We start from the raw sequence: 11089 nt of genomic DNA on the forward strand, positions 1-11089 counted from the left end.
GTTGTATCTTATGTGTTTTATGTCATTTTTTTTTTAGTCAACTTTTATTTTATTTTTTTTCTGTTTTAGTTTGTGTCTTGGAATCTATCCTTCTTAACTAATCTTACTTTTGAGATTGTTTAAAAGTAATTTTAGATAATGAGGAGGGTAGGTGAATTGGGAGGACAAAGCTTGAGAAATGAAGGATTGGCAATGGATGGTTGCCTAGTGCAAAGCTCCTTCAACAGAGGTAACCAAGAAATTACTGAGGGTATGTCTTTTGAAGATGGTTTAAGGTGCTTAAAGGCAAAATTTGATGTTATGATGTTACAAATTCAAATGGACACAATTATGCATGAAATTGAGCAAGGGAGGAATGTTAATGCTTTTAATTCTTATCATGTGATTTGTGACTTGTGTGGAGATTATCATGCTACTAATACATGTAGGCAAGCACAAAATGTGGATTATTATGATGAATTGGAGCATTACAATCCCTGTTTTGATCGATATAGTGCTAATTGGAGCAATTCTCCTGCTTATGGTTGGGATAATCAATGTACATACAGTGATTATTCATATTTTTATGGTTACCAACCTGAAAGTGTCTAATTTGAATCAAAACCATCTTGGGAGTTGGCAATAGAGAAGTTAGCTAATGCACCTCTACCTTGGGAGTTAGAAAATGAACCATTAGCTAATAATTCTAATGCATCTTGGGAGCTAGCTTTAGAAAATTTTTCTAATCAATTTGATTCAGCAATAGAAAAGCTAGCAAATGCAACCTCTGACCGTTTTGATAGGATTGAGGAAAGGTTAGATGAATTAGCTTCTCACTTTGGTGATATACATGAGCAATTGAATGTATTGTGTGAAGTTATTTCTTCTAATAATTTGCAAAATGATCCTAGCATGAATGGCGAGAATGTTGTATGTGAAAATGGATTGCATTTGGATGAAAATGATGAATCTCAATTATATTTCAATGAGCAAATATCCATTTCACATGATAATACCTTTGAAACTAACTTTGAGCCTCAAGAGGTGAGTTTTAATGACTCATTTTTCACCCCTCTTGAGGAGTGCAGTGAAAGTATAGGTTCTAAAGGTATTCCTGCCCAAGATACTCTTATGACATTTCCTTTGGTAAGTTCTCAAGTGGTGCATATTCAAGGTAATATTTATGAAACACTTGGAATATGTAAGTCACTTTCATTTCTCACATCATTAGATTATGTGGCTTTCGCGATAAAGCCACCTTTTAATGATCCACCACGGCCTAAAATGGTGGATTATTCGTTAACTAAGCCTCCTTGAAAAATAAGGTGAAATAGTCAAGCTATTGACTTTAAAGAAGCGCTTATTGGGAGGCAACCCAATGTTTGTTTAAGTTTATGTTATTTTGGGGTGATTTTATGTTTAAAGTATGTGTTTGAGTTATTTTGTTATTTTTCATTTGTAGGTATTGGAAATGGAAGCAAAAGTGACCAAATGAGGTGAAAAAGGCGAAATTTGATCAAGGAACTCAACCCCTCGATTTGAGTAATTGTTGTTTTTGATCCGTTAAAAGGGGCTAAAATGCATGTTTTTAATGTTTTACATGTGTGCACATTGATAAATTTTACAAACAAATGATTTATGATGCATTTTGAGTGATTGGGGTATTATTTATAAATTTTCAAAAGTTGAATTTCTGCTAAAATTCGCAGCAGAAAACGCGTTTCTCAAGAAAACGCGCCTCTGAGTCGCGTGTTCATAGAATCGCGTTTTCAATTCCGCACCTGCAGAACAGAAAACACGCCATTAAAACGCGACTTAACTTTAAGTCGCGTTTTGAAGGACGTCGCGTTTTGTTGCCTGGATCAAAGATGAAAACGCGCCAGTGAAAACGCGACTTGAATTCGCGTTTTCTCACAGAACCGCGTTTTCAGTACTGCAACTTTTGGGAAGAAACGCGGCTTCAAAACCGCGAGTTAAAGGCGCGTTTCTACTCACGTTTTCTGAGCATTTTTTTTTTGAAAGAAAAAATGCAGTTTCCTTGATTCTCTTTTTCTTCTTTTCCTCATATATTTTCTTGTATCTTGAGTTGCTTATTGTGTATTTTTTATAGGTACATCACCAAAACAAGGGCTTGAAGTTACGGATAGCCGTTTTTATATCTTAAGCCTTTGTTATCACTTTGGTTTCTCATTTTCCATTCTTAGGTTTATATCACTAATGGTTATCCAATGGAACTCATGAAGTGATGAAGACCGGCGAACAACATACCTTGAAGCTTCATATTCAATCACAACAATAGGGGAGTATTATTTTTCTTTATCTTCATTTTCCTTTTTACACATTGAGGACAATGTGCATGTTAAGTGTGGGGGGAGAATTGAGATTATATATATTGTATGTGATTGACTTATTAGTTGCAAATATTGGACTTGTGTTAAAATTCAAAATTTTTCTAACATCTTGTCCAAAATTGCAAATTTGCCCCAAAAATTTTAAATTTTAAATTTCATCCAAAGGGGTAACAAAGTTCCATACCATTAGTAGTTCAAATTCCTTCTACATTTGAGATAAATATATGTGGTTTAGGCACTTCTTTTCTCATTTAACTTGGAAATGACTATTATGTGATTATAATTTTTGCATTTGTAGGAAAGTATATCTTTTAAAGTGGAGAAAATTATGCCTATATTTTTTTTTTTTTGCATATTTGATGAAATTTCTTCTCTTTATTGGATTTTATAAGTTAAGTGATAAATATGGTCAATAATTGCAATACTCTTCTCATGATTATGCTTTCGAGGGAATGTTATTATCTTTACTTAAAAATAAATAAATAAATAAATAAATAAAAAAGAAGAAAAAAAAAGATCTATTCTACTCCAATGATTCTTGTACTTAGTAACCGTGAGTTTTCATCTACAAATGTCGACTTTCGCGTAAAACGGTACTTGAATTAAGAGTATGCAAAGCAACTTGAGTATGTGAAGTGTTGAGTAACCGGTGATCTTCATCTAAAAATGTCGATTCTCGCGTCAAAAGACACTTTCACAACTTAAGTAATATTTAGCTACGTTATATGAATAAATATCTGTTTAAGTAGAATAAAAAGATGATCATGAGTTTAGAAAGCATTTTATTGACCATATGAGTTACTTACTTGTAAGATTGGGTAAGGATGAAAAAATTGATTTGAATTTGCTATAATGACGGTATAATTGGCTCTCCTTTACTTGATATTATGAGTACTTGAACTTAATTGAATAATTGCATAATGGTTATTTACTTTGTTTTGAGGAAATGAAGTTGAAATGCTACATATGTTTATTTTCAAATTTTGATCATTGTTGGTTTGTATTTCTTATTGCTTGAGGACAAGCAATGGTTCAAGTGTGGGGGTATTTGATAAGAATATATTTTACGTATTTTTTAGTGTGTTTTATTAGTTAATTTTGGTTTGATTATTTAGTTTTATAACTAAAATAACTAAGGTTTTGGTAAAAAACTACATTTTATGTTAAAGTGGCTAAACATTGCATTTTATGGATTTTTATGGTAAAAACTTCATATTTTGTAGGTTTAATGATTCAATCATCAAATGAAGTGCATTGAGAAGATATTTGGATGATTGAAGATGGATTAAAGTGGTGAAAATAAAATATGAAGTGTAAAAGGAAAAATGCAATTTGAATCAAGAAAAGTCAGGTTTGTTTGACAACTCTGACACGTTTTGGTATTTTGACTATATCTGGAGCTACACTGATCGGATTGAGGTGATCTTTACACCAATTTAAAGCTAAGAAAGAGATCTACATTTGGTATGAAGACATCAAAGTCCAATTCAGCCGTTTTCATAGTCCAAAAGTTGAAATACCGAAATTCAACTCAGCTGTCCAAAGTGAAAAACAGAGTTCTGACCAGTCTTTAGTAGTTTGGTCATATCTCAGGCTACAAAGCTCCGATCTAGATGATTTTTATAGCATTGGAAAGCTAACTCAAAGGGCTACAACTTTGGTGTTTTGCACAAAAGCCAGTTCAGCCTTTATGATAGAGAAAATCGCAGTTGAAGTAAGGACAAAGTGAATACGCGAGTACACAAAACGTGACTTGTAACCGCGTTTTGTGTAGGCGCGTTTTCTGGCCGCAATTCTGCAATTTGCTCAGTCAATTCTCTTATGTTCAAACTACTTTCCAGCTACAATCTGCAAGAGAATTCGGTGCACATGCTTCAGAAGACAAAAGGGCAGACAAGGTGGCTTATTTTCAAGTCAAAAACATTTGTTATTGACTATCCTAACAAAGTTGAGATTTGGGAATCAAAAGGAGGAATTTGACTTGAAAAAATGGAGCTCTTGAGCAGTTTATATGCAGAGACATTTGGGAGGTCAGAGAATGATACGGGAGAAGCTTGAAGAGTGCAGAAATGTAGTTCTTCCATTTCCTTAGTGTAGGTTAGTTTAGCTAGTTAGTTCATCCATTCTTGTATATTGCTAGATTAGGATGAAGATGGAGATGAAGAAGGAGGAGTTGAAACTCATGTGACAAGGGTTATCTCTTCTCCAATTCTTTATCTTTTGTACTTGATTCCAAATTTAGTTAATATGCAATTTCTGGAATTTATGTTATTTATGTGTCTCTAAAGTTTATGCCTTGGGTTTGGTTGAACTTTCTATAATTGGTAGTGTTTATTATTTGGTTATTTGATTGCTATGATTTGAGCAAATTATTTAGCACTTTGGCTCTTTAAATCATGATTAATCTAGTACCATTAATTGTGATTATCTAAGGTGTTATTTCTGCAATGAAAATTGAGATTTAACATTAGTTCAAGAAGTGCTAAACATAGGGAGTACACTCACGAAAGTAGAGGTGCACCTATGTGGTTTTTAGTGATATATTTCATGTAATTTCAATGAAGAAAGAACTTGTAGCTAATTTCATAACCATGAGAATAGGTATGGATTAGTTATAAGTATAATTGATTCACTACGAAAGTAGGATTCAAATGCATAAGGAAATTACACCATAATTAGCCTAGATGTAGTATTCAATGATCCAAATATAACACTTGCATGAGTAGTTAGGGATACCACAACCCAAGGAGCTTTTATTTCTTAATTTCTTGTATAAGTGCAGTAGGTTAAATTTCTTATCATTAATTGATAGTCTAAATAATAGGGAAGCTTTAGTAATACCGGTAATTGTTCACTCTTTCCTTTGGGATCGACCCGATATATACCCTAAACTACTAGTTGACCTGTATACTTGCAGTGAACGGGTGTAATTCGGTTTTTTAACTTGTACGTATGTAAAATACCCGTCAAGTTTTTGGCGCCATTGCCGGGGAGGATTTGGCAATATCGGTGTGAAGAGCAACTTTATTAATTTAGACAATTTTTCTTATTTTTGTTGTTTTTGTTGTATCTTATGTGTTTTATGTCATTTTTTTTTTAGTCAACTTTTATTTTATTTTTTTTCTGTTTTAGTTTGTGTCTTGGAATCTATCCTTCTTAACTAATCTTACTTTTGAGATTGTTTAAAAGTAATTTTAGATAATGAGGAGGGTAGGTGAATTGGGAGGACAAAGCTTGAGAAATGAAGGATTGGCAATGGATGGTTGCCTAGTGCAAAGCTCCTTCAACAGAGGTAACCAAGAAATTACTGAGGGTATGTCTTTTGAAGATGGTTTAAGGTGCTTAAAGGCAAAATTTGATGTTATGATGTTACAAATTCAAATGGACACAATTATGCATGAAATTGAGCAAGGGAGGAATGTTAATGCTTTTAATTCTTATCATGTGATTTGTGACTTGTGTGGAGATTATCATGCTACTAATACATGTAGGCAAGCACAAAATGTGGATTATTATGATGAATTGGAGCATTACAATCCCTGTTTTGATCGATATAGTGCTAATTGGAGCAATTCTCCTGCTTATGGTTGGGATAATCAATGTACATACAGTGATTATTCATATTTTTATGGTTACCAACCTGAAAGTGTCTAATTTGAATCAAAACCATCTTGGGAGTTGGCAATAGAGAAGTTAGCTAATGCACCTCTACCTTGGGAGTTAGAAAATGAACCATTAGCTAATAATTCTAATGCATCTTGGGAGCTAGCTTTAGAAAATTTTTCTAATCAATTTGATTCAGCAATAGAAAAGCTAGCAAATGCAACCTCTGACCGTTTTGATAGGATTGAGGAAAGGTTAGATGAATTAGCTTCTCACTTTGGTGATATACATGAGCAATTGAATGTATTGTGTGAAGTTATTTCTTCTAATAATTTGCAAAATGATCCTAGCATGAATGGCGAGAATGTTGTATGTGAAAATGGATTGCATTTGGATGAAAATGATGAATCTCAATTATATTTCAATGAGCAAATATCCATTTCACATGATAATACCTTTGAAACTAACTTTGAGCCTCAAGAGGTGAGTTTTAATGACTCATTTTTCACCCCTCTTGAGGAGTGCAGTGAAAGTATAGGTTCTAAAGGTATTCCTGCCCAAGATACTCTTATGACATTTCCTTTGGTAAGTTCTCAAGTGGTGCATATTCAAGGTAATATTTATGAAACACTTGGAATATGTAAGTCACTTTCATTTCTCACATCATTAGATTATGTGGCTTTCGCGATAAAGCCACCTTTTAATGATCCACCACGGCCTAAAATGGTGGATTATTCGTTAACTAAGCCTCCTTGAAAAATAAGGTGAAATAGTCAAGCTATTGACTTTAAAGAAGCGCTTATTGGGAGGCAACCCAATGTTTGTTTAAGTTTATGTTATTTTGGGGTGATTTTATGTTTAAAGTATGTGTTTGAGTTATTTTGTTATTTTTCATTTGTAGGTATTGGAAATGGAAGCAAAAGTGACCAAATGAGGTGAAAAAGGCGAAATTTGATCAAGGAACTCAACCCCTCGATTTGAGTAATTGTTGTTTTTGATCCGTTAAAAGGGGCTAAAATGCATGTTTTTAATGTTTTACATGTGTGCACATTGATAAATTTTACAAACAAATGATTTATGATGCATTTTGAGTGATTGGGGTATTATTTATAAATTTTCAAAAGTTGAATTTCTGCTAAAATTCGCAGCAGAAAACGCGTTTCTCAAGAAAACGCGCCTCTGAGTCGCGTGTTCATAGAATCGCGTTTTCAATTCCGCACCTGCAGAACAGAAAACACGCCATTAAAACGCGACTTAACTTTAAGTCGCGTTTTGAAGGACGTCGCGTTTTGTTGCCTGGATCAAAGATGAAAACGCGCCAGTGAAAACGCGACTTGAATTCGCGTTTTCTCACAGAACCGCGTTTTCAGTACTGCAACTTTTGGGAAGAAACGCGGCTTCAAAACCGCGAGTTAAAGGCGCGTTTCTACTCACGTTTTCTGAGCATTTTTTTTTTGAAAGAAAAAATGCAGTTTCCTTGATTCTCTTTTTCTTCTTTTCCTCATATATTTTCTTGTATCTTGAGTTGCTTATTGTGTATTTTTTATAGGTACATCACCAAAACAAGGGCTTGAAGTTACGGATAGCCGTTTTTATATCTTAAGCCTTTGTTATCACTTTGGTTTCTCATTTTCCATTCTTAGGTTTATATCACTAATGGTTATCCAATGGAACTCATGAAGTGATGAAGACCGGCGAACAACATACCTTGAAGCTTCATATTCAATCACAACAATAGGGGAGTATTATTTTTCTTTATCTTCATTTTCCTTTTTACACATTGAGGACAATGTGCATGTTAAGTGTGGGGGGAGAATTGAGATTATATATATTGTATGTGATTGACTTATTAGTTGCAAATATTGGACTTGTGTTAAAATTCAAAATTTTTCTAACATCTTGTCCAAAATTGCAAATTTGCCCCAAAAATTTTAAATTTTAAATTTCATCCAAAGGGGTAACAAAGTTCCATACCATTAGTAGTTCAAATTCCTTCTACATTTGAGATAAATATATGTGGTTTAGGCACTTCTTTTCTCATTTAACTTGGAAATGACTATTATGTGATTATAATTTTTGCATTTGTAGGAAAGTATATCTTTTAAAGTGGAGAAAATTATGCCTATATTTTTTTTTTTTTGCATATTTGATGAAATTTCTTCTCTTTATTGGATTTTATAAGTTAAGTGATAAATATGGTCAATAATTGCAATACTCTTCTCATGATTATGCTTTCGAGGGAATGTTATTATCTTTACTTAAAAATAAATAAATAAATAAATAAATAAAAAAGAAGAAAAAAAAAGATCTATTCTACTCCAATGATTCTTGTACTTAGTAACCGTGAGTTTTCATCTACAAATGTCGACTTTCGCGTAAAACGGTACTTGAATTAAGAGTATGCAAAGCAACTTGAGTATGTGAAGTGTTGAGTAACCGGTGATCTTCATCTAAAAATGTCGATTCTCGCGTCAAAAGACACTTTCACAACTTAAGTAATATTTAGCTACGTTATATGAATAAATATCTGTTTAAGTAGAATAAAAAGATGATCATGAGTTTAGAAAGCATTTTATTGACCATATGAGTTACTTACTTGTAAGATTGGGTAAGGATGAAAAAATTGATTTGAATTTGCTATAATGACGGTATAATTGGCTCTCCTTTACTTGATATTATGAGTACTTGAACTTAATTGAATAATTGCATAATGGTTATTTACTTTGTTTTGAGGAAATGAAGTTGAAATGCTACATATGTTTATTTTCAAATTTTGATCATTGTTGGTTTGTATTTCTTATTGCTTGAGGACAAGCAATGGTTCAAGTGTGGGGGTATTTGATAAGAATATATTTTACGTATTTTTTAGTGTGTTTTATTAGTTAATTTTGGTTTGATTATTTAGTTTTATAACTAAAATAACTAAGGTTTTGGTAAAAAACTACATTTTATGTTAAAGTGGCTAAACATTGCATTTTATGGATTTTTATGGTAAAAACTTCATATTTTGTAGGTTTAATGATTCAATCATCAAATGAAGTGCATTGAGAAGATATTTGGATGATTGAAGATGGATTAAAGTGGTGAAAATAAAATATGAAGTGTAAAAGGAAAAATGCAATTTGAATCAAGAAAAGTCAGGTTTGTTTGACAACTCTGACACGTTTTGGTATTTTGACTATATCTGGAGCTACACTGATCGGATTGAGGTGATCTTTACACCAATTTAAAGCTAAGAAAGAGATCTACATTTGGTATGAAGACATCAAAGTCCAATTCAGCCGTTTTCATAGTCCAAAAGTTGAAATACCGAAATTCAACTCAGCTGTCCAAAGTGAAAAACAGAGTTCTGACCAGTCTTTAGTAGTTTGGTCATATCTCAGGCTACAAAGCTCCGATCTAGATGATTTTTATAGCATTGGAAAGCTAACTCAAAGGGCTACAACTTTGGTGTTTTGCACAAAAGCCAGTTCAGCCTTTATGATAGAGAAAATCGCAGTTGAAGTAAGGACAAAGTGAATACGCGAGTACACAAAACGTGACTTGTAACCGCGTTTTGTGTAGGCGCGTTTTCTGGCCGCAATTCTGCAATTTGCTCAGTCAATTCTCTTATGTTCAAACTACTTTCCAGCTACAATCTGCAAGAGAATTCGGTGCACATGCTTCAGAAGACAAAAGGGCAGACAAGGTGGCTTATTTTCAAGTCAAAAACATTTGTTATTGACTATCCTAACAAAGTTGAGATTTGGGAATCAAAAGGAGGAATTTGACTTGAAAAAATGGAGCTCTTGAGCAGTTTATATGCAGAGACATTTGGGAGGTCAGAGAATGATACGGGAGAAGCTTGAAGAGTGCAGAAATGTAGTTCTTCCATTTCCTTAGTGTAGGTTAGTTTAGCTAGTTAGTTCATCCATTCTTGTATATTGCTAGATTAGGATGAAGATGGAGATGAAGAAGGAGGAGTTGAAACTCATGTGACAAGGGTTATCTCTTCTCCAATTCTTTATCTTTTGTACTTGATTCCAAATTTAGTTAATATGCAATTTCTGGAATTTATGTTATTTATGTGTCTCTAAAGTTTATGCCTTGGGTTTGGTTGAACTTTCTATAATTGGTAGTGTTTATTATTTGGTTATTTGATTGCTATGATTTGAGCAAATTATTTAGCACTTTGGCTCTTTAAATCATGATTAATCTAGTACCATTAATTGTGATTATCTAAGGTGTTATTTCTGCAATGAAAATTGAGATTTAACATTAGTTCAAGAAGTGCTAAACATAGGGAGTACACTCACGAAAGTAGAGGTGCACCTATGTGGTTTTTAGTGATATATTTCATGTAATTTCAATGAAGAAAGAACTTGTAGCTAATTTCATAACCATGAGAATAGGTATGGATTAGTTATAAGTATAATTGATTCACTACGAAAGTAGGATTCAAATGCATAAGGAAATTACACCATAATTAGCCTAGATGTAGTATTCAATGATCCAAATATAACACTTGCATGAGTAGTTAGGGATACCACAACCCAAGGAGCTTTTATTTCTTAATTTCTTGTATAAGTGCAGTAGGTTAAATTTCTTATCATTAATTGATAGTCTAAATAATAGGGAAGCTTTAGTAATACCGGTAATTGTTCACTCTTTCCTTTGGGATCGACCCGATATATACCCTAAACTACTAGTTGACCTGTATACTTGCAGTGAACGGGTGTAATTCGGTTTTTTAACTTGTACGTATGTAAAATACCCGTCAAGTTTTTGGCGCCATTGCCGGGGAGGATTTGGCAATATCGGTGTGAAGAGCAACTTTATTAATTTAGACAATTTTTCTTATTTTTGTTGTTTTTGTTGTATCTTATGTGTTTTATGTCATTTTTTTTTTAGTCAACTTTTATTTTATTTTTTTTCTGTTTTAGTTTGTGTCTTGGAATCTATCCTTCTTAACTAATCTTACTTTTGAGATTGTTTAAAAGTAATTTTAGATAATGAGGAGGGTAGGTGAATTGGGAGGACAAAGCTTGAGAAATGAAGGATTGGCAATGGATGGTTGCCTAGTGCAAAGCTCCTTCAACAGAGGTAACCAAGAAATTACTGAGGGTATGTCTTTTGAAGATGGTTTAAGGTGCTTAAAGGCAAAATTTGATGTTATG

The sequence above is a fragment of the Coffea arabica genome, chromosome 6e, assembly GCF_036785885.1.
Source record: "Coffea arabica cultivar ET-39 chromosome 6e, Coffea Arabica ET-39 HiFi, whole genome shotgun sequence".
Classification (NCBI taxonomy): Eukaryota; Viridiplantae; Streptophyta; class Magnoliopsida; order Gentianales; family Rubiaceae; genus Coffea; species Coffea arabica.